The sequence below is a fragment of the Carassius carassius genome, chromosome 3, assembly GCF_963082965.1.
Source record: "Carassius carassius chromosome 3, fCarCar2.1, whole genome shotgun sequence".
Taxonomy (NCBI): Eukaryota; Metazoa; Chordata; class Actinopteri; order Cypriniformes; family Cyprinidae; genus Carassius; species Carassius carassius.
In genome coordinates this window covers 15622727-15648296 of record NC_081757.1, presented here as the reverse complement: position 1 = coordinate 15648296, position 25570 = coordinate 15622727, and the positions used below count along the sequence as shown (strand labels likewise).

Sequence of the window (25570 nt, the reverse complement as noted above, 5' to 3'; positions counted from 1 at the left end):
TGTGAGTGAAACGCAGGACGGCGGTAAGTTCAAAGTTCACCCGCAGAGGCGAGTCCGTCTCCGGCACGAGGACCAGCGCTGATCCGGTGGATATTGGGTTGATTTGATTACACTTGAATTAGGCTACCTGAATTTTTATTTAATTTTTAATTAAATAATTTAATTAAATTTTTATTTATTTAATTTTTACTTATAAAATGTTTGTTAAATGAGTTTAAATGTAGGCAATATTGTATACAGTGTAAAATGTGCTGTATTGCTGTACTCATTGACAATAAAGGCCAATGTCATGTATACTGGTGGTTGTGTGGAGTACTATTTTACAAAGGTTTAGAGAAAATAAAAAAGTTAATATTAATTAGAAATATTGTTTTTAAATGTTTAAATGTTCAATTATTTCTACTCAATTTTATTTGTTAATGTACCAGATGCAGTTACTCAGATTTACTTAATTTTTTTACTTGCATTTACTCAATTCAGACAGTATATTTCATTGATTTCACAGCTTTAAAATTTACTAAATTTGTAAATAAGAGTGTAAAAATGTTTCACCAATAAAATTGAGATAATAGTTAAACTTTTTACAGTGTAATGTTGGTGGGGGTTTTTTTGTGTGTGTTTTTTTACATCACTCTAGAAATCCTAATGTTTCAGTAATCAAGGTATCAATCAATCAACCAATCTCGGCTACACCCTCACGTACTGCAGCTACATGGTCACAAAAACACAAAGTTTACAATTTGTTTTTAAGCATTGTGGTTTAAAAACAAGTGATTTTAAGCCACTCAAAAGCAATCAGCACCGAAAGAAAACTAATTTCACTATATATGTGCGTGCTGTCCGAGAAACTTGCTGTATAGAGGCGCACGCTGTTATTGAGATTTGGTCATATCCCCCACCACAATATCAAGGCATAAATGCACAGTAAATTAACAACAATTTACTGGAATGGAAGTACTGTGAGCTGTGTTCCAGCTCCATCAACTAGGGGCATCATTAAAGTTAATATTAGTCTTGATATTAACAAGGGATGCCGCAAAACATTCATGAATATTCATAAAGCAGAATGCGGTTTCTTCTTCTGTTTGTCTCTGGAGCAGCGATGAGTTAGCCTAGAAATCTAGACGCACCCTAGCGGCAGCAAAATGTATTTCGCAGCCTAGAGTAAACATCTTGATGTAAGTCTGGCTGGCCAGGCTAGCGATGAGTTAAACAACAACAAAAAGTAATCTGAGGAAGCCGTTCTCTTCTCCACCACTCCTCTTCTAAACCCCCACCCCCTACCCAACTGCTGAGCTCCCTACCTGGCATTATGGCATTCAACAGGGAGAAAAATCTTCTTACCGAGCTTGTGTACAACTCTGCTCCCTAGTGAGAGACCCTCACGCTGGGCTCCCCAGCCCCCCACCCCCCTAACAGGCTGGAATATTCCACACAGGCCTGCGGAAAGAGAGACAACTAACTAGGTGCAATAGGTTTCTGAGAGCGTGTGTGCCTGTAGTACAGCACCATGAGAAGCAAAGTGCAGAATTTTAGTGCGTGACTCAAAATACCATGCTAAAGTGGGTCATTTTGTGGGTCAATGTGCTTCAGTCCCTCTGAACCTGGAATGAACATGCATGGTACAAAAAAAAACCTTCAAATTCAAATTAGAAAGACAGTTGCAATGTAACACTCTCTTAAAAAAAAAACAAAAAAAAAAAAATCGGACACAAAATTATCCCAAATCTGACAAATCTCAAATGGATTTTAAGGGTACTTAATGGGAAAGCACAAACACAACACAGCAAAGTAAATATCCACCAATGTGAGTCATATCATCCAGTGTCCACAGAAAGCTTTTCCAGATTTCAGAGCATTCTTTGATGTACACTGCTGGAACTGAATCTATCTTCCTGCCTTCTGCGGAAATGACACGTTTCAGTCAGAGGGCTTTCAGGGCACTCACCACATTAACAGATATCCAAGTTGTTGTTCCTCTTCAAAGCGAGTGCAAAAATGTATTTGCAAGGTTTATGTTTTCCATACCAGTGTATATGAGTGTTTCTGTGTAAATTATCTGAAGACAGGATGCACAGCAGGGTGCATTTCATAGCTGTCTGCTTGGAAAACACTTCTTGGTGAAAATCCTCAGTTTTCTCAACAACGTTGTTTCTTGCCAAAGAAAGAGGCAGGCTTATTCTTGAAAGCAATCTTCAAATAGAGATGATACTGTTTCCGTTCATTATCGCAGCTGATGTCTTTGTCTTTTTTTTAAAAGAGGTTTAAAAGAAGAGGTCATATAAGATGTTTTCACAAAAAGTTTAAAAAGAACCAAACTTAGTTCAGTTCTTTGAAATGAACCAAGAATTTGAAAGAATGAAAAATAAATTATGGTAGTTAGTAGAGCATGACCAATATAGGTTTTTAGGGCCGATACTGATACCATGTGTTAAATAAACATAATTATACTTTAGATGGCAAAGTATTTGTTCACAAATAAATATATATTTAATACAAATATCATTAAAAAGGACGTAAACACTGTAACCAACAGGGCACTCAGTATTCTGGAAAGTTTTATTTCACAGCAATTAATTGCACAGCCCTATTGGCCGATGTATTCGATGCGTTCAAATTATTATTTTGACGGCACGCCAGACTTTTATTTTGTCAGCACTGAGAGCGGGAGCGCCTGAAAACACAGTGCTCACATTTTCCCTCTTGTTCGCTGTCGTCATCAACAGTTCTGTGTAATACAGATAGAAGTCTGTCTAATAATCAGACAGAAGGTAAACAAAGGAATTAATGTATACAAAAAGTATTATATCAAAAGTATCACAGGACAGGCTTTACTGATGAGATGCACATGACAATCGAATTGCACAGCCCTATCGGCCAAGCAGAAAAACCTATTGGCTGATGCTGATATTTACAAAATGCCAAATATCAACTGATATATCAGCCTTGGCGATATATCGGTCGACCACTAGTACTATAGATAAAATACAGTATATAAATAAACAGAATATATACAGAAACAATTTTTTTTGCAATGATCACTCAAATGTTGTGATCAAACACTTGTCAGATATGTAATAGAAGCTGGGCATTTAATAATTTAACAAACTTTATTATCTAAAATGAGTCTGACATCAGTGCACTGAACAGTAAAGTTTAAGTTTATTCATATTTAATTCAATTCAATTACATTAAACTTTATTCCGTTGAAGTTTATTTAACTTCAGAAAATGTATTCACTGATTTGTGCCACTGTCTTCACACAGACTAAACATTCTACAGAAGTGTGAAGTGACATAACATACCTCTCTAAATAAATACAATATAAATTCATGGCTTGCACACTTTAATGCCCTTTTAATGTAATGTGTACATTCCCTTGGAACTGGAATCATGGCAGAATTTCATGTGAAGTCCACTTCACTGGGCACTTACGGTTGAATAAGACAATGCTTGAATGCTGCTGCCTGAACAAGAGACCTCCTTACTGAAGTGAAAGTGTGAACACGCCGGCGGATCGCCACCAAATTCGGTGATCCTTCAGCTCGAGGATCCCTCTCGAACGCCACCCTCTACGCGCTGGTAGATCCCTGGGATCACTAGATTAATCTGCACCAAAAAAAAAAAAAGTTCAAATCAGGGACAGGCTCATATCAGCCGATAATATCGGCAAGACGATATATCGGTCGCGCTCTAGTAGTTAGGCCTGTCGTGATAATTAAATAACCTAATCGTGATTATTTGATCTATACGCAGTTGTTTCATAACCTAATCGTGATTATTTGATCTATACGCAGTTGTTTCAGAAAACCATTATTTTGTACACAGAAAGATTATTAGAAGCTTTTATTGTTCTCATGATTTCTATCTTATTTTCATTAATGTATTTTGTAAGAATACAAATAGTTAAAAGAATAAACAGTTTAAATTGTATAATGTACACCAAAACATTTTTTTCAAGATATTGTTTTTGCTGCTAAATTATACAGTCAGCTAGTTTAATTCGTAGCTAATATTTTTATTCAAATGTAGTTTTTCTCTGTAATGAGGAAGTGAGTATTTAGTGGATTATGTTTAACAAAGGGTTTAAAAAAAAGTGTGAGCATTTGTGACCATAAACGGACCAAAACGGAGACTTTCAAAAACGATGGCGTGGCTGTCCACGTGACATCTGCGTATCCTTGACGACTGGGTAACCGTATCATGTCTCTGTCGAGTATGTGGCTGTTTTTGTTTTGGCATGACTCCCAGTCGACATTTTCGGCCGCCTTGCAATCATAAGTTACTTTGAGTAACAATTCCACCTCATCATCTGTCCACACAAAGTCCTTCCTTTTCCTTGCCATCAAGCTCATTGTTGAACCTGCCAGTGACTAGCAACCGACTTCTTGTTTACACTTTTACGTGCATGCCCAGTGTGTATGAATGGTCACGTGACATGCATTTTCAGTTATGTAGTGTAGACGGAGATCATTTCTGAAACGCAGCTGAAAAGCCAGTGTTAACGGAGATCGTTTTAATTCGAAAACACAGTTTTAAAACGAAAACAAACTAATGTAAATGGGGCCTTACAAAGATAACATCATAATTATTTTCTAAACTAGTGTTGTCAGGGTACAAAAATTTCAGTATTCGGTACTACCAATACCAGTGAAAATCCACGGTTCCCTGTACCAGTTTCGGTACCAAAGCAAAACACAAAAACACGCTTATTAAAAAATGCCTTGCACTCTATTTGTGTCGGCATATATGCAAATTCATTCTCTGCCAGAAGGAGGCGCTTGTAGAGAGGATGAGAGAGGTTTCTCCGGTAATGGCTGTAATCAAATCTGCGCTGAGCCAGCACTGAGAAATGCTGCTCAGGCATTACAGACCAAATGAAATAAAAATTTCACACAATGATCTAGGCGTCTGTCTTTAAAGTGTTTTGGTAGTTTGGTGCGTTTCCTCCTTTTGATGTTGCCATTTCGGATCCTGCATCAAGAACCGGGTACCGTAACTTTATTTTTATTTTTTTTGTAACGACTTGGTACCGAAGTACCAGGTCTTTTGACAACAATATACTGAACCCTTAAATTAATCACAATTATATAATGAAAGCCACAAAAACAGACAATTACTCTTGATAATTGGCATAATCGGTAAAGCCCTAAAACAGACAATTAATCTCAGTAACCGTAACTGTTTTTAGACAATCAATCGTCAGCCAAATTTCATAATAATCACAGCCCTAATGGTAGTTCTTATTACACTCACACTGTTCCTTACCTTGAAAGTGGGCTCAAATGTGTTTTTGAGCCACTTTAACACTGTCAGATAGTCTCAGTTAATTCTCCTGTCATCTCTTTTGTGAATTATGTTTTTCCTGTTATTTGTTTACTATCAGAAAAAAAAACATTTTAAATAAATATCAATTATTTAGATTAATGCAAATAATTTAACATTCTAAATAATGATCACCAGCACAGGTATCTGTGTTCAGCAAAAACACTATTAATCTTTGGCGTCAACAAAATATCTTTATTAGATGTTTTGTTTTCAAAAAGAGAAAATGAAAGCATAAAAATCAGCACTAAATTCATATAAAATGTAGTGTGTTCCGTTTAGCGGCAAACTCAGTCTTACTAGATTAAAATAAGTGGCTTTTCTCCTCTGTTTTGCATTTTAGTAGTGATCCGTATACCACAGACTTACAGCAAACCAAGTTTGAATCACTTTAAAGAAGCTCAGTTTTCTTTCACATATTAAAGTACAAAGTACAAGTACATATGACCCTGCTTTTTTCTGCAACAGACTGAATGGATTCAAGCAGGCCAAACACATGTGCCTTATGAAACTGGACATGTCAAAGCTTTACCTATGTTTCTGCGACAGCAGTTGAGACATAAAAATACCCAACTTCCAATCAAATTCTTTTGATTAGGCAGGCTCCTTTTGAGAGGGATCCATTTAAGCATAGCTTTAAATGTTGGCTAAATGAGCTTTTCAAGAACTCTCCTATAGGATTCACTAGAGAAACCCTGATAAATAGTAGTTCTCTTGACCTCAAAGCACTTCATCAGCCAAAGGAGCCAAAGCAGCACAAAGGATGCTTAAAAAAGACCTATTATGCATGCAGAGAGATGGGCAAATAAGTGCAGACGACTGAGCTGCACACTTTGAAGTGATTTTTCAGACAGCCATTCTGAAGCACTGTGTAAAAAAAGAAAAAGAAAAAGCCTTACTTCCCCCAGTGGAAAAAGTGTGTGTTTAACTGCTAAACCTTATAAATAGAAGTTAAGAAACAAGGATGCCTGAATTCACATGAAAGCATTGTCATAAGACTTAAGTCATATCGTAACTCTTATTGCTGACACTATGGAACTATTCATTTTAAATGATAAATAGTTTTTAAAAACAATATCTTTCTTTTGATAAATGTGATATTGTGGCTATTTAATACACTCTAAGATAACTTAGATAATGCTTTCAGTTGTTATAAGCTTAAAGTGGTCATAGGATGCTACATGCACTTTTGCAAGTTGTTTGAACTGAAATGTGTTGGCAGTGTGTGTTTTTTTTTTTCTAATCCACTAAAACATTTACCCCTTTGTCAAATCGAGCCGATCTCAGATGCCGGTCTTTGTGATGTCACACAGACAGCCCCCTCCCAGGATAGTTTGACTGACAGTAGCGTTTCAGCACAAACTGAAGCTAGGTGATAATCGCATTCAAAATCGAATGCGATTCATCTGCGATTCTGAACACGATATTGCCTAATTGTCAGTGAACTACGGCTCTGTGTAGTAGATCGCACTAAATCTGAAAGCAAGTGATAGAGATTTACTACCAATCACAGGACTGGCTTAACTACAAGATGCGCATGACGGAATTGCGGAATTCAGTCATAAAAACAGAATTCACTGTTCAACTCGCAATGTCACGGAATTTGTCAAATTTTGAATGAATTAATCAAAAGTAGGTCATTACACTTAAATCGAATTGCAATAAGGACTAGTATTTGTAAATATTAAGCAGCAAAAGTAGATTTAAATATGAATCCTGCATGTTCTGCATGCCTCTGTTAATGAATGGCACAGACTTACGGTTTCATTTACCACACACACACACAGAAGCGCGCCTGACGCTCGCGGTGATTTCAGCGTCTGCCCACTCAATAAAATCAGGACGTAAACACATGAAGGACATCTCCAGAAACTGTTCTGAGAGTCATTTTATGAGCATTTGACCGTTTGATTTGCATAAAACTAGCATCATATCACAAACACAGAACTGAACGGTAACCCGTCAAAATAGGGCTGCACGATAATGGTTACACTGATAATCACAATTATTTTGATTAAAATTATAATCACGATTATTAATAACGATTATCCTATCCTGTTGAAAAAAAAACTAAGCCTAAACTTAGCTGGTTTAAGCTGGTCTTCCAGCTTGGTAAAGCTGGTTTTAGCTGGTTGTTTCAGCTGGTCTCCCAGTCTGACCAGCTAAGGAAGTGGTCAAAACCCCTCTTAAACCAGCCTTCTGACCAGCTTTGACCAGCAAAGACCGGGCTGGATGACCAACTAAAATCAGTCAACCAGCTTAGGCTGGTTTTAGTGTTTTTTATTTTTATTTTATTATATTATTCAGCAGGGAAACGCAATAACATTTCATGTGTCCTTTAACCAACCTCCACTGACTATACACTAACTTCATTTAACCAACTAGGATAATACAAAACTCATGGTTTTGGTTAGTGTTTTGTCATCTGTATTCACATTACATTTTCGAAGAGACACTTTGTTCTCAAATGGGAAAAAGCCACTCAGATAGCACGGTAAACTTGCTCAAAGATCCTAAATACACACTGAAAATGAACATTGCCATGCCATTTTCAACACGAAAACTGGTAAAAACTTTAGAAACTCTTAATATAAATTCCTACAATTCCAATTTATGTACATTTATCCCCACTGTATTCCTCAAACACAATAGATCCGTTATTGAAACTCAGTGAAAGTTTGATCGTTGCACATTTGGTAACACAAACAGTACAAATGGCTTGTGAAAAAACACACATTAGCCTCTTTCACACAGTAATACCAGTAAATTTCTGTAAAATTACCAGAACGACTTTACCGGTAAATTCAAAAATGCGCTGTTCACACAGTCAACGACATTCTGTCTTTTTTCCAGAAAAGCATCATTCACACATCCATTCCAAAATACCGGTAAATTCTGTGAGGTCAATAACCTCTAAACAGCTGCGCTTGTATTTTTAAACATACGTGTTCAGTATTTCTGTTGATGGTTTCATTTTTGTTTCAAACTTTAGTATTCATGCAACTGCTTTTGTTACAGAGACATCGTAATAGACGACTGGTTTAAATAATTATACTCACCATTAATAAAACACCTGATGCTGTCGGGAGCTGACCAATTTGTTGAAAATCGGCTTGAAAGGATTAATCGCACAATGAAGTTGCGATTGTAAATTGCAGTCTGTAAGACGCGCGACATTGCAGAAAAGGTGCGTTCACAAATGTAGCCTATGCTGATCCAAATTCATATCAAATAGTCTATCAGCGCAGATAAACAGTTCTGCGTTCAAATTGAGTTGAAAAGATGTCGCAAAGCTCCGGAAAAAGTAATTACCATGAATGTGACAGAGGGAAATAGTAAAAAGATATTTGAATTATTTACTAATAAACGGTTTTCGGAGTCTGTGTCGCAAGGATGAAGTTGCCTGACTCATCATCTCCTCATTAGACGCGCCTTCTATACGGAATATGATTGTATTGAGATTTTTTGTTGTTTGTTTTTATTATTTCGTTAAGTAGTAATTTAAAGCTTTCTATAGATATATTTATCATGTCTGTGAGGCATGTATTCGCTGAGTTTCGGTTTATTTTTGTAAGCTCTCCTGTTCAAGGCGAGACGGCAGAAAGCATGTTTGTTTTCTTTATTTTTTATTTCTTTATTTTATAATATAGGCACCTATATTATAAATATGTCCTGGCACCTATATGTCCCAAAAAAAGAGTGCTTTATCTTGCACTCTCCGCACAAAATATTCGATATAGCGCACATCTGGGTTTAACGTTAAAACATTGTTACATGCTTGAACTGTTTTAGATCTTTAGATTTTATTTTAGACAATTCGTGATTATTTGAGAAGGCTAAACTGATTAAACAAGCTATGTAAACTCTCTCTCTGTGCTGGCCACTTTAAAACAAAACTTAGAGGCCTGTTTAACGATCAAAAACCGCTCCAAACATACAAAACTGAACTATTTTAAATAGCTGAAACAGTAGTATAAAATGTTTGGGAGAATTGGGAAAAAAGACGGGCTGAAGTGAGTTGCAGGGCAAACCGAAAAGTTGATGCCGAATGTCCAGCACTCTTCTCCACTGCTCAGACTTCTCGTTTGTACCCTATGTGTTTTTCCATATGTAAAAACTAAAATAAGTTGTAAAACTTAAAGTTATTATTATTATTATTATTTTTATTGTGTTTGGCATGGTGGGCAGCATGTGATTTCATGACGTGCTGCGGGTTGAGATCTACTGGTTTAGAGCTACAGGATTTATGGAGTAGCAGGATCCCCAAATAGATTGACAAAAGTCATAATAGGAACAAGAAATACTTCCACTACTACTTCGTTTGTGATGGTCGTTTATTTTTTAGATATTAAGACACAATGTTTTCAGTTTATTGATGACCTGACTTTGTCCTGTGAATGCATTGTTCTCTGAGACAGTTAACAGTTATTTTATCATACGTTACTGCATCACTAACAGTTTCTCTCAAATGATGACATATTTCTTCATCCGAAAATGTATACGTTTCATGATTTTAATTAATTAGACATGCTTTTTAATTTATACATTTTAATTTAACTATTAAAAAGGAGTCAAGAAAAATAAAAACTGAAAAAAAAAATGAATTTGGAATAAAATAAAAACGAAATCTAGGAAAATATTTAATTGGGCCCTAATTTGTTCAAGAGGCCAAAACAGTAGTTTAAGCTACACTATACTTTCTGCATCCCTTCAATAACACTAAGACTTCAAAGCTCTCCTCCAATACTCTTTAACTGTTGAAGACTGTTAATTATATGGCTGGAACTATAAAGACGAATAAGTATCAACCAGAGGACAGGTTCCCAGTCATAGTGTTTTTCTCTTAAGATGATACAGGCAGGAAGGGAGTTTTTCTTCCTACTGTCACTGGGGGTTTAAGCATTGATCTTTCTAAAGCTGCTTTCAGAAAACATGCATTGAGAAGACTGCAATAACAACATTGAACTGACAATGCCCAACAGCAGTGTATGACCACAACTGTCATTTTCAAAAATATGGTATTTTCAGTCAAAACAGGCCAACAGCAAATCCAGCACATCCAAACTGCATCACAGATTTGCTAAACTTTCTTTGTATTAGCTGAAAATCAAAGGGTTCATGCTTGTCATGAGACACCGAAGCTCTCATGTGACACAATCCTTTGATGGATTTTAAGAAGCTTCAAGATAATCAGCAGCACAGTATTTGCAGAAGATCAAGGCAAAGCTCTACAGTTGCACCTTGTCTTTCACAGAAGGTCACATTCTTATTCTCTTCACACCTGCAAACTTTCGAGAGGCGACATGGTGTGAAAGTAAATCCTTGTCGGAGGTCCGAGGGAAACATGTCTACAGTATGAACAATTTTTGGGTATAATGTTTCACAGTTCGCTGTATTTTGCTATACTCACTTACATAAATGAACTAGTGTCCTACACCCAAACAATATAATCAATTATATCTGATTTTTAGTTTGACTGTGGATAAATTCTTGTTAAAACTACAAAATAATTCAGTCAAGAGCAGTGAGTGATCTACTTACATTTTCATACATTTAAGACACTGATAGCAGAGCTAGTAAATTAGGCGCGGTCACTTTAAGAGACAGTGCATCCATTATAATGATACACATCAGTTTCTTTCCAACTCTTTACTTTCACTTAAGACATAACTATGGAATAACATTTGTTTCAATAATAATGAACGAAACTTTATAAAACTGAACCAAACTTTTTCAGAAACTATCAAAAATATGCCATTACAAAAGAAGAAAAAAACAATGAAAATGAAAAAAATGAACTCAGTCGCACAAATTTAATAGGCTCTTCAAATATGCTTCATTCTTTGTTAATGTTTTTCAAAGATTTGTTTTCGCTAATCGTGGATTCTGAATTCATTGCCACAGATTTCGTTTCGCAGTTTTTCGTTTGGTGTTTTGACACAAACCTCTCGTAGGGGCGGGCTTAACAGTGATCTACTCTGATTGGATAGTGAGCTTTTGATGGACAGGTCCTCTCTGACCGGTAAGTACAGACGCCACTCAGTGGCGCGCATATTGGAAAACTCTCACGGTGATTAAATCTGGTCTCTACCGCAAAAAATTCTTTTTCACAGACAAAGTGAAAGACATTTATTTTAAGCTCATACACCGGTTCTACCCTGTAAAGAAGTTTATACAAAGATTTAAATCTGACATTGATCTTACATGCTCTTTTTGTTCGAGTTCTGAAGAAACTTTACTTATTTCGGTCATGTCACTACACTCAGAAACTTTGGGATGATATTGGTGTGTTTGTCAAGTGTAAGATTTTGCCAGGCTTCTCAGTACATATGAAAAACATTATATTTGGGTATTATGACTCAAACAAACGAAAATAACAGTTTTGTTATTAATTTAAAAAAAATGTCCTAAACAAATTTCACATTCACAAATGCAAATTCTCCAACTGTAACCCTGTCTTCTCTGTTTTTCTAAAAGAAATGGAAAACTATTTGAATGTAATCTCAGTGTCTAATAAGAAAGGTATAAAGGACTGTTGATCTCCCTTTGATCTCCTCGTTTAATTTTGTTTAGATTTTGGCCCTCTTTTTATTCTTTATGGGTTTTTTTTGTGGTGGATATTATGTGATGTATGTTTATACCTTTGTATGTTTTTTGTTCTCTGCATTAATAAAAATAGAAAAAGAAAAAAAAGCTCTCGCGGTGATTTGTATGCAATACGTCGTGCCTTGTGTTACTAAATATATAAATAATATTTGACCTTCGATCATCTCAGTAAAGATGAGCTTTCAGGAGACAGAGACACGGAGCGGTGTCATCTTTCTCCTCCGCTTGTCCTTAAAGGCAGCTTGAAGTAAGCTTGTGTTACTGAAGTAACCAATAACATCGATACAAGTTTTTCATGTTACAGTGTGCTACAGTTTGTTGCGGGTTATTATTGTCATTCAGTAACACAAGCTTACTTCAAGCTGCCTTGAAGGACAAGAGCTCATCTTTACAGACTGAGTCGATCGAAGGTCAAATATTATTTACATATTTAGTAATACAAATCACAATCACGCTTTCCAATATGCACCCCACTGAGTGGCGTCTGTACTTCCCGGTTAGAGAGGACCTGTCCATCAAAAGCTCACTATCCAATCAGAGTAGATCACTGTTAAGCCCGCCCCCACGAGAGGTTTGTGTCAAAACACCAGATGAAAAACTGCGAAACGTAAGCGAAATCTGGAGGCAATGAATTCAGAATCCACGATTAGCGCAAACGAATCTGTAAAAAACATTTACGTTCCCTTTTATAAAGTTACGTTCATTTTTATTGAAACAAATGTAATTCCATACATAACCACAGACTTTTCGAACACACTTTCCAAAACGGGTATTTTGACATATTTTGTATGTATTTGTTGTTGGTACAAAAGCAAGAAGACTTTGAGACGCGTCTCTGCGTGCGCCCTGAACACCAGAACACCGCGGTGCTGAATTAAGCTCTTTCGCATCCTTTTCTTTTTGTTTAAACTGCGATTTGTATTTGTTCATTCAGGTGCAAGAGGACGCGAATGTCCTGAAGGAGAGCTCAGTTCAGTGTTGCTGTCTGTGAGACACGCTCTCTCGTGCACACCGAACACAGAGCGCGAGTAACCAGCAACTCAGTTGAGCTTTCCCTGCATCGCGGGGCTGAACCCAACTTGATGTGTTGAATGCTCAGAGCACATTATAAAACGTATTTTTAAAATACACATTTCTGTTTTAATAAATGTTCATAGTAAATCATAGCATATTGCCTAAAACATAAGGTAGGTACAAAAATAATCAGTGATACATTTGCGACCTCATAAAAATAAGGGGTCGCAATGTAATTTCAAAAGGTCGCATATGCGACCATTTTGGTCGCAGTGTAGTTCCCTGCTCTGTTTGTACTTGAGTTTTGTGTGTGTTTATGTGCACTTTAATATATTTTAACACATTCTTATATAAAATAAAACAATGAACAAGTGTCTTATTTATTACACTAAATGGCATTATACAACAGTAGTTGTCTGCGAAAAACAATGTTGATCTGCCGTGGTACAAGTCTTTGCGGAGATGGAAAGAATGCCATCTTCTCCTGTTTCATTGTTGTCTCCTTTTGTAGTTTTAAATAATGATTTCATGATTTGATATTTATTTGCCTGAATTTAATTCCCTGACAGCTTATTGGACAGCAGGAAACATAACAGGCCAACGAGAACTCCTCCATCAGAAGCCAGTGTTTGCAGTCTGATCACTACCATAACTCTGAGGACGTCACAAAGCTGGCACACACATATAAAGTCTGGCTGGTGGTTTGTTTGCCAAAAAAGAATTGCTAGACTGGACCCCCTGACACCCCCTCCCTTTGCTTTGTTCGTTCAGCAGCTAAAACAATAGATAAGAGAAAGAAAAACACTATCTGTATTGTTTTAAATACTGTTTTGTCTTGATGCCTGGGTAGACAGGGCCCAAGGTCTTTGTTACAGGGCTGGTGGGATTTGCAATGTTGAGGTTAGGATAGTCGGGCATTACTGAAATATGAATGGGTGCGTTTGTGAACCGAACTGGGTTGGAGGTGCCCCGAGTGACACAGAAAGGGGCTCAACTGCTAAGATAAACAAACCCCCCCGGATGATCCCAATGGACCATGACACTTACTTGTGTTCTGTAGCACAACAGATGAGATGTCTACAGTCCCTCTGTGACCTCAGCTCACAACAATCCAACTTTGTTATTTATCTAGGTTACAAGCATATGGAAAAACTTGCAGAACATGTTTATTTTAAATTAAATACAAAGGAAAAAAATTTTTTTAATTCTTAACACAATTTACTCAAGAATATACCAAATTTGTGGTCTACAGAAGGCAAGATTTCAAAGAGAAGACCTTGCTGCACTAAAACGGCTTTATTAAAGGCCACTGACATGCAGAGCTTAAAAGACTTTTAAGAGCATACCTTACACTGTAAAATGAGTGTCATTTACCAAACAGACAGAAATTATCTAGCAGTGGCTGCTAGCTATGCACAATGAATGGAGAGAAAAAGGCTGATAGACAGCCCAAGATGCACCAAAAAAAAAGAAAATAGAGACTTGTCTAGGGATGTAACTCAACTCACGATTCTCTCAAGATTTTTTTTTTTTGGGGGAAGTCGTGGCCTAATGGTTAGAGTCGGACTTGCAATCGAAAGGTTGTGAGTTCAAATCTCGGGCCGGCAGGAATTGTAGGTGGGGGGAGTGCATGTACAGTTCTATCTCTATCTTCAATACCATGACTTAGGTGCCCTTGAGCAAGGCATTGAACCACCAACTGCTCCCCGGGCGCTGCAGCATAAATGGCTGCCCAGTGCTCCGGGTGTGTGTTCACAGTGTGTGTGTGTGTGTGTGCACTTCGGATGGGTTAAATGCAGAGCACGAATTCTGAGTATGGGTCACCATACTTGGCTGAATGTCACGTCACTTTCACTTTCATATAGTAAATGAAAAGGTGTCATTTTATTGGGCTATTGCTGAATGTTTCTTTGTGAAATTAAAATAACAAAACTAAATAGAAAATTTAAAACAAACCCCAAATCAAATTAGTTACTCTCTTCATATAAACAAACTAAGGCTTTGTCTGTGCTCTTTTCATTTAAAATTAGAGGCAACCGCTGGACTTCAATCATGATCCAAACTAAGATGCAGCATACATGCAGCATGAGCAGTTTTTAATATAAATTAGACTGTATAATTTCTAAATTTGAAGCAAAAAAAGAATTATCTGACTTTAGTTTTGTGAAACTATACATAAAACATCTGAACGAAGCAGCAGACGAGGTGAATTTGAGGCAAATTCTATCTGCGTTCTGAGTAGGGCTGGGTACCGAACTTCGATGCCTTTATGGTATCGAATGAAAAACTTCAATACTATGAGTATTGAAAAATTATTTATCTTTCGGTGCCAAAAGCCAAGCGGCCGTTTTTTTTTTTTTTTTTTGCCAAGCGGCTGTGTGAGCTTGTAGCATATGTGCATGTAAGGACCTAAATTCGCCTTGATTGGCTGTCCACCACCACGTGACGTGACGGGGAGGATTTCTGAAGATACTCGCAGTCACGCAACACAAGTGTAGTTGTTTTTTCTCAAAACGTTTCCGTTTTACAATGCCAAAGAGGTCTAAAGTGTGGCTACTAGGGGTGTAACAGTACGTGTATTCGTACTGGAACGTTTCGGTACAGGGCTTTCGGTACGGTGCACGTGTGTATCAAATGACCGAATGCAATATTTTGTATGCGGAACAAAGGTACATTTTCGTGTTTCCAAACGAACATATTAAGTGGCGGAAGTCTCCGCGTTCAGCGCAAATCCCGCCCTGCAGCTGATTCTAAGGCCGGTTTCACACTGGCTGCGTGGCGTGAGCCTGCGTTTCTGCTGCGTGTCAGTTGCGTGACGGCTGCTTCACATTTTCTGTGTCTTTACACACCAGAATCATGCCAGATGCGGCGCTGGCGCGCTGCTGCTACTGTAGGTGACATAGAGGGAGACCGCCGACAGACCAGGATCTTGTCTTCACGACAACAATATACAATATACTTCATGTTGAGCATAAATATAAAGCCTACTGATAAAGGACACCGTCAACAGTATTGACGGCAAAATAGACTATGTTTGACAGGTGCAATATGCCAGTGTGTCTCCGGCCTAAGGTTTTCAAAAGGCATCACGCAAGTGTGAACATCACTACAACTAGGAAAAAAACGATTGTAATTCAAACGCAGCTCCCGCTGGCATTTAAACAGGCCTTTGCTCTTAATTCCGATCGGTCCAACGCAATAACGAAATCTGAGCAGGTCTAAAAACTGAAACTATTGATGCTGCATTTTACACTTTGGAAAAGTTATATATATATTTTTTAAATATGAGCAGGCCTACAAGCTGGGATTGGTAATGCTGCACTGTAATCATAGTTATTTATTTATATTTTTCATTAGATTTTATTATATGATATTGATTTGAGACAGAGTATTTTATTTAGTGGAGAACTTTGCAGCAGTATTTTATTTCTTATTCTTTTTTTGTTTTATATATATTTTATTAAAAAGTATTTTTAAAAAAGTGTAAACAAATTGTTAAAAAAAGTTTATAGTAATAAACAACCTGCAGTTTAATGTTTGCATTTCTTTCCCTTACTGTACCGAAAATGAACCGAACCGTGACTTTAAAACCGAGGTACGTACCAAACCATGATTTTTGCGTACCGTTACACCCCTAGTGGCTACACTTTATAAAAGTGGATGCCGAGTCAGAGAATACTTGCAGAGACAATTATTTTGATATAATTGTGTGTATGTGTTCATTCAGAAGTTACGATACGCAAAAGATGAATTCATTCTCTGTACGCGCATTGTCTGAAATGCTGCTCGTAGCGCGTGCTTTGAATGAGTGAGCGCAAGCTCCGAACGCGCCCGAATTGTTTAAAACGCTTGAATCGGCAACATTTAGAAACAAGTGCAAACGATCAGCTACGATCCATTTCACCCCTTCAAGCGAGTGAACAATGCGAATCAAGTTAGGAGTTTTACATCACTATTCATGATAGCCCATCGGACTGGAAAACACAATAGCCCCAGGACGTGGGGCTAACGACTTTGCGAGCCCTGCACCTCAGATCTATCCAGTTTGTGAAACACTGGTTTTCACACTGGTTTCGTTAAACAAAATAAATTATTATTTTAAAAGATTGACTCAAAAGAATCATCGGTTCACTAATCGGATCATGAACTTGTATTACCGAGCCAAAGATTATCTATTATTGAACATCTCGAATGAATAAAGACTTCAAGTTCATCTGTAAAGCACATAAAGCTATCGTTTGAGTTTATAAACTTCTATTTCATGCATGATTCGTATGGATCTGCTAACTGAATGCAAAGTGTGAGTTCTAGAAGAATGTTTGTGTCTTGATGAGCATGTATCGCTCACTAGGAGTCGCTAAATGAACAGCTGCTGTTCTTTTTTTTTCTTCTTTTTTTTCACGGAGGATCAGTTGCCCTATTGGTTAAAATCCCCAAACTGTTTACATAAATATTAAATTAATAAATGACATCAAAACAGGGGTGGTTGTGTTATGATGTGGTGGGCTGCTGTAGGCAAGAAAGTCCAGGGCCACTTTTTGGTCCCAGTCTGCCCCTGAATGGCGCACCCCTATCCAAAAAGCACAACCAGTTGTATTAATAATGTTATCCTGAGTGTGAAGTGTTACCAGAATTTGTTTTAATTAAGGTGAAAAATAAAAGTTTTGTGTTTAATGTATTTGTGTTGATGTTCAAATGGATTTTAAAACATATGGTATCGAAAAAAGTATCGTTAGGAACCGGTATCGAAACTGAGGTATGGAAATTGGCACCGGATCGAAAGATTTTGAACAATACCCAGCCCTAGTTCTGAGTGAGGCCTTATAGCATTAGCATTATAATGATATTCAAAAACTATTTTAGACCAGCAGAAAGTCTAAACGCATTGCATGTATTGGTACAAAACATACAAAGCAATGAAAAAAAAACTGCAGATCATATTAAAAAAAACACTGTGTATTCAGCAAATGAAAAAGCTACTTAAAAAGTTACTACAGAAATGTAATTAATCCTTTAAAAGTGTTGCCCCTTCTTCATAAACAAACTCCGCAAAAATGAGGGATATCTTTCTTGGGGAAACAAACAAAAGACCATGCACACTGCTGAAGTAAAACCCACTATTCTTCAATTGAGAAAAAACGTCAATTTCAAAGCCAGCAACATGGTTAGCATATCGGTTACAAGAAAACCATAAACCTTTTCTGTCTGCTGGTTTTATTGATCTTGGATGCCTGAAATCCATTAGCGCCCTTTACATACATAGTGTTTTCTGTTCCAGTTTGGTAGAGCAAGGTTTCGCTCGAGTTTCCTTTAAACCTGCCTTTGTGGCGGGAGAGAGCGGCAGCGGTGGATTAGTGATGCTGACAGAGGGCCTGGGCCAGCACTGCTCCTTTGCCATCTCTCCACTCATCAAGAGTATCCGAGTGATCCAAATTACGAGTGGCCCCTGTGTGCAAGGGCTCAGGAAGTGTTCAGTCAAGGGCCAAGTGTGACCAACTTCCCACAATTGACTGATATTAGTCCCCACAGGAGGCCCTGGCCATATGTTTACAACAGTATCACAGACATTATAATGGACTCCATCAGCTCAAGCATGGCACTAATACTATTTTTATAACAGGTGAATAGTGGATTTTCATGTTAAAGCCTGAATACTACTAAAAGTAGCCTGAATGCCTTTATGTAGACACTTCCCCACATGATAACTATGACAGAGCATCTTTTTGTAATGAAGGTCTTCTTCCTCCACCCACTTAATGTAGCCATAGAAGCTGAACATCAATGTACTCTCAGCGGCCTTTTGAAAACTAGGCCAGAGTTCCTGCCAATTTACTTGCCCTCTTTTCTTACTACACTCTTTTGTGCTCCAAATTTCCCCCCTGGCCAAAATCAACCAGAATTCCCTCATGCACCTTCCAGTACAATTAGTGTGATGAAATATCATATGCTTCTTAATCAAACTGAACTATGAGGTTTGAAGCAGTCCCATTATAATAAATTGTGATAAGACGGACCCTGGGTGGATCCACAGCGGAGGACGCGAGCCGGGTCCCGGGCGACGACTTCTCCCCCTCCTGCCTTCGACATCTCCATCCGGAACCGCTTCGCTCCCCTCCGCGAGACAGGACGCGACGCTGTGATCATCGGAGACTCCATCGTCCGGCACGTAAGTGCTACGTTAGCCGAAGGTAAAGTGCACACTCATTGTTTGCCTGGTGCTCGTGTTCTCGATGTTTCTGCACAGATACCCGCGATCCTGAAGGTCGACGAGAGCCCCAGAGCGGTCGTGCTTCACGCCGGGGTTAACGACACCACGCTGCGGCAGACGGAGACGCTGAAGAGGGACTTCAGCAGCCTGATCGAGACGGTTCGCAGCACGACGCCCGCGGCGACGATCGTCGTGTCAGGACCACTGCCCACGTATCGACGAGGACACGAAAGGTTCAGTAGACTTTTTGCTTTAAATGAATGGTTGTTGTCATGGTGTAAAGAACAGAAACTGCTATTTGTTAATAACTGGAATCTTTTCTGGGAGCGTCCTAGGCTGTTTCGCGCTGATGGATTACACCCCAGCAGAATCGGAGCGGAGCTGCTCTCTGACAACATCTCCAGGACACTTCGCTCCATGTGACTAGTAAGACAATTCTCTAATAACTATTATGATGAGTTTTGTTCCACCCGCTTAAATGATAAAAGTACTTGTGCTGTAAAAACTATTAAGACTGTGTCTGTTCCCCGGATAGTGAGGTCAAAATATAATGCAGGATCTAGAAAAAATCTTATCGTAATTAAACCAGAAAAATGTAAAGTAAATGAACAAAAACAATTTTTAAAGTTTGGGCTCATAAATATTAGATCACTCACACCCAAAGCAGTTATTGTAAATGAAATGATCACAGAAAATAGTTTTGATGTACTCTGCTTGACTGAAACCTGGCTAAAACCAAATGATTATTTTGGTCTAAATGAGTCTACTCCACCAAACTACTGTTATAAGCATGAGCCCCGTCAGACTGGTCGTGGAGGAGGTGTTGCAACAATATATAGTGATATTCTCAATGTTACCCAGAAAACAGGATACAGGTTTAACTCTTTTGAAATACTTCTGCTAAATGTTACACTGTCAGACATGCAAAAGAAATCTAATGTATCTCTTGCTCTGGCTACTGTGTATAGACCACCAGGGCCGTATACAGAATCCTCTCAGACCTTCTAGTTACAGTTGATAAGGCGCTAATCATGGGAGATTTTAATATTCACGTTGATAATGCAAATGATACATTAGGACTTGCGTTTACTGACCTAATAAACTCCTTTGGAGTCAAGCAAAATGTCACCGGGCCCACTCATCGTTTTAATCATACACTAGATCTAATTATATCGCATGGAATCGATCTTACTGCTATAGATATTGTACCCCAATGTGATGATATTACAGACCATTTCCTTGTATCGTGCATGCTGCGTATAACTGATATTAACTATATGTCTCAGCGTTACCGTCTGGGCAGAACTATTGTTCCAGCCACCAAAGACAGATTCGCAAATAACCTGCCTGATCTATCTCAACTGCTATTTGTACCCAAAAATACACATGAATTAGACGAAATTACTGACAACATGGGCACTATTTTCTCTAATACATTAGAAGCTGTTGCCCCCATCAAATTGAAAAAGGTTAGAGAAAAACGTACTGTGCCATGGTATAACAGTAATACTCACTCTCTCAAGAAAGTAACTCGTAGTCTTGAACGCAAATGGAGAAAAACTAACTTGGAAGTTTTTAAAATTGCATGGAAAAACAGTATGTCCAGCTAAAGACAGGCTCTAAAAACTGCTAGGGCAGAGCATATCCACAAACTCATTGAAAATAACCAAAACAATCCAAGGTTTTTATTTAGCACAGTGGCTAAATTAACAAATTACCAGACGCCACCTGATTCAAATATTCCACCAACGTTAAATAGTAATGACTTTATGAATTTCTTCACTGATAAAATAGATAACATTAGAAATACAATAGCGAATGTAGATTCTACAGCGTCTAACACTTCAGTTTCATCCATCGCACCCAAAGATAAACTGCAGTGCTTTACAAATATAGGACAGGAAGAGCTAAATAAACTTATCACTGTATCTAAACCAACAACATGTTTATTAGATCCTGTACCCACTAAATTACTAAAAGAGCTGTTACCTGTAGCCGAAGAACCGCTTCTCAATATCATTAACTCGTCGTTATCTTTAGGTCACGTCCCAAAACCATTCAAGCTGGCGGTTATCAAGCCTCTTATTAAGAAACCAAAACTAGATCCTAGTGTACTGGCAAATTATAGGCCTATTTCAAATCTTCCATTTATGTCTAAAATTTTAGAAAAAGTTGTGTCTGCTCAATTGAGCACCTTCCTGCATAAAAATGATCTGTATGAAGAATTTCAGTCAGGTTTTAGGCCCCACCATAGCACAGAAACTGCACTTGTTAAAATTACAAATGACCTGCTTCTTGCGTCAGATCAAGGCTGCATCTCATTTCTAGTCTTACTTGATCTTAGTGCTGCGTTCGACACCATAGATCATGACATACTCATAGATCGATTACAAAACTATACAGGTATTCAAGGGCAGGCTCTAAGATGGTTTAGATCCTACCTGTCCGATCGCTACCATTTTGTTTACTTAAATGGGGTGTCATCTCATTTATCATCAGTAAAATATGGAGTGCCACAAGGATCCGTCCTAGGTCCCCTTCTATTTTCAATATACATGTTGCCCCTTGGTAATATTATTAGAAAATACGGAATAAGCTTCCACTGTTATGCTGATGATACTCAGCTATATATTTCAACGAGACCAGATGAAACTTCCCAATTATCTAAGCTAACAGAGTGTGTTAAAAATGTAAAAGATTGGATGACAAATAATTTTCTCCAATTAAATTCGGATAAGACAGAGATATTAATTATTGGACCAAAAAACACCACACAGAATCTTGTAGATTACAATCTGCAACTAGACGGATGTACTGTTACTTCCTCTACAGTCAGAAATCTGGGTGTTATATTAGACAGCAATTTGTCTTTTGAAAATCATATTTCCAATGTTACAAAAACTGCATTCTTCCATCTTAGAAACATTGCCAAGCTACGAAACATGTTATCTGTTTCTGATGCAGAAAAGCTAGTTCATGCATTCATGACCTCTAGACTGGACTATTGTAATGCACTTCTAGGTGGTTGTCCTGCTTCGTCAATAAACAAGCTACAGGTAGTCCAAAATGCAGCAGCTAGAGTCCTTACCAGGTCAAGAAAATATGATCATATTACCCCAATTTTACAGTCTCTGCACTGGCTACCTATTAAGTTCCGTATCTGTTACAAATTATCATTACTTACCTATAAGGCCCTAAATGGTTTAGCTCCTGCGTACCTAACTAGCCTTCTACCACGCTACAACCCATCACGCACCCTAAGGTCACAAAACGCTGGACTTTTGGTAGTTCCTAGGATAGCAAAGTCCACTAAAGGAGGTAGAACTTTTTCACATTTGGCTCCCAAACTCTGGAATAGCCTTCCTGATAATGTTCGGGGTTCAGACACACTCTCTCTGTTTAAATCTAGATTAAAAACGCATCTCTTTCGCCAAGCATTCGAATAATGTATCTCTTAAATTGTGAGTGTAGTTGCATCTGCATTTTTATTCTTTAGCTTGGGTTAAACTAATTTTACTTTGTTGGATCAGCAGCTATGCTAATGATGTCTCTATCTTGTTTCTATGTTTTGCCACGGGATTTACATCCCGTGGTAACTAGGATTTACACAAGCTCCAGTCTGGATCCAGAACACCTGAGAAGAGATGATGCTGACCCTCAGAGGACCCCAGATGATCCTAACCTTGAATCAACAAACAGAACTAACAATTATTGCTACATGTGTGACTGCATCATATAATTACTATTAATTAATAATATTGATAGTTCATCATCTAGCTGACTACGTCTTGTATTATTATTATTTTTATTTTTCTAAAATCCTGTCAAACGTGCACAAACTACTAGCTACTACTAAATATTGTAGAAACATAATTTTCTGTAAAGTTGCTTTGTAACGATTTGTATTGTAAAAAGCGCTATACAAATAAACTTGAATTGAATTGAATTGAATTGAATAAGAGGTTGATAAAAGAGACAAGTAAGGTAAGTAAATTAATTAAATAAATATATGCACCATATGTTTTAGAGTGAACATTTATATGCAAGCAGTTCATGTTCCATTGTTTTTTCTTCGCATTGGTTCTGTTTTGGACCACTTGTAACAACGGAATGCAACATGTGCCAACCAACTTCCCGAACTTGTACGACAAAGAACTGTGGACAACAAAGGAGAACTATAAGGGATCGCTGTGGTTTTTAGACAAAATAAAATCTTGAAGGATTTATGTTTAAAATAAAGGAGAAAACAAGAAAGCCAAATTAATAGTACTGTAATTTTACAGTTGTATTGTGAAAAAAATATATACTTAAATGTTTTATTTTACAGTAAAATAGGGTGCTTTGTATAACAGTAAAATAAATTTGTCAACCCGACGGACTATCATCTCTTTTCCGGTTATCTCACGTGACACTTATCTCCGTCACGTGACGGAGATAACAGTGTAGGCTACAACGTCACAAGCCAAAATCTCCGTTTTCACGGTCTAGACTATGACACTGTAACCAGAGTTTTTGAACATCTTCACCCTGGCAGGCGTTTTCAAAAATGTTCAGCTTCAGTGACCTGGTGCTGCATTTGTGTGTGGACGAATGGCCAAACTGCATTGAAAAAGCTGCTGTTTCAAAAATAAATGCATTTGTGTGGACAGGGCCTTAGTTTCATCTGTTTTTAACTGAAGACTTTACCTACTCTTGTTCCCCATTCACCCTTCAGCACTCGAGTGGTGACTCCAGAGAGGAGATAAAGATCTCTACTTGAAGAAGAGCAGCACAAAATAACTATTTGTTTCTTTCCAGCAGAGCTGGCACAACCTACAACTAAAAAAAAATAGTTCCACAAATCTCACCTTATACTGGACTGGACTCTTTTCTGCAAGTGAGGCTATTAAATGGACAGTTTGCCAATTCCACACAGCTAAAATATGATGACTCCGCTCTGTCCTTTGAACACCTGATCCCTGAAACTATAACCGACTCATGTAGCCATTTCAGATAGCCCTTAGCTAATGTAAAGCTCATACCACAGCCACTTTGTTACTGGTCCTGGTGTCTGCCGTTCACAAATGAGCATGAATACTCAAAATTGGGTGCTAGCTGTTATTAGAATTCTAAGGTTCTATCTGACATTTTTGTCAAAATTAGGTTATTTACATATTCTGTGACAACTTATTAAATGTGATAGATTTTTAATGTTGTGTACATTGTTGGACTTTATTTAAAAAAAAAAAGTTCTATGAACACAGTCGAATGGAATGCAAAAACTTTGAAGCTCAATATCTCAAAAGTACTCGGAATGCAGATAGAACCTTATAATTCCAATGGGATAAGATGTACAAGGGAGATTATAGCAAATATTATTATTCCCATTTCCTTCAATAGCCAAAGAAAAAAAAGAATTCCACTACTGCACTTCCTAGACTTTCCAAGAAACTAAACTTTTAAAGTGCTATATTATTTTGCCAAGTTATTTCTTGTGGAAATCATCAACAATCTGTGAAAAGCAATGGAAATTGTTAAAAATAATTTTTGGTCACGGAAATAAAGCTAAAATAAAATAAATGCTAAATATATATATTTTTTTAAATGAAAAAAAAAAACTGGAAACTGATAAATAAGTGTAGGTCCAAGTACTGACAAAATAAATAAATAAAACTTAAATATAAAACAATGAGCACATAAAATACTAATACTAAAACTAAGATGAAAACAGAAATAATACAAAAAGGCTAAAAAAGAAATATTATATAATATTATAGAAAAACAATAAATAAAAAAAAAAATCAGTTTCCCGGACAAGAATATATACAGTGAATGACAGCAAAAATTAGGAAATAAAAACCTGAGCTTCCACAGAGCGGTGTAACATATAAAGTATATTATTTAACAAGTCATTCTGTCAAATGTATAATGTAATATTGTATCATGTGATGTCCTTTCATGACCGATGCATGTTCACATGTAGAATAAAATAGCTTTTATTTTTTGTCTTCTAATATAACTTATATTTTATCATCTATATAATCATATTTCTTGCTTTTTTTAATTAGCTAAATATTATCAAGTACACCTTTAGGAAACATTAGCACTGTACCACCACAATTCTTTTTATATTCAAAAATTCAATGGTATATTCAGGTATGTGCTCATTCATAATACCCGCGCTATGCCAAGGACCACTTCCGCTTACAAACGCGACAATAACACATCTGAACAGTCCATTACTGCGGTCATCTCAAAGAAAAACAGATAACGTTAATCCAAACCAAAAGTACCTATCAATGCATCTGTAGTATCTTCCAAACAAAACCATGTGCCCAAAAGAGTCAATCCTCCAAAGATTGATTCTCAGTGAGAGTGTGGTCAGCATAGCACACGCCACGTTCACGCAAGACAAACACTTGCAGTGGCAGAGCGTGA

The 25570-nt window shown here is 37.4% G+C and overlaps 1 protein-coding gene across 1 annotated transcript in view; it reads right to left on the bottom strand.

Annotated features, from left to right (window-relative positions):
• LOC132121355 (D-glucuronyl C5-epimerase B) overlaps window positions 1–25570 on the bottom strand; it is a 73910-nt gene that overhangs the window by 47770 nt on the left and 570 nt on the right. The window lies entirely within an intron of this gene.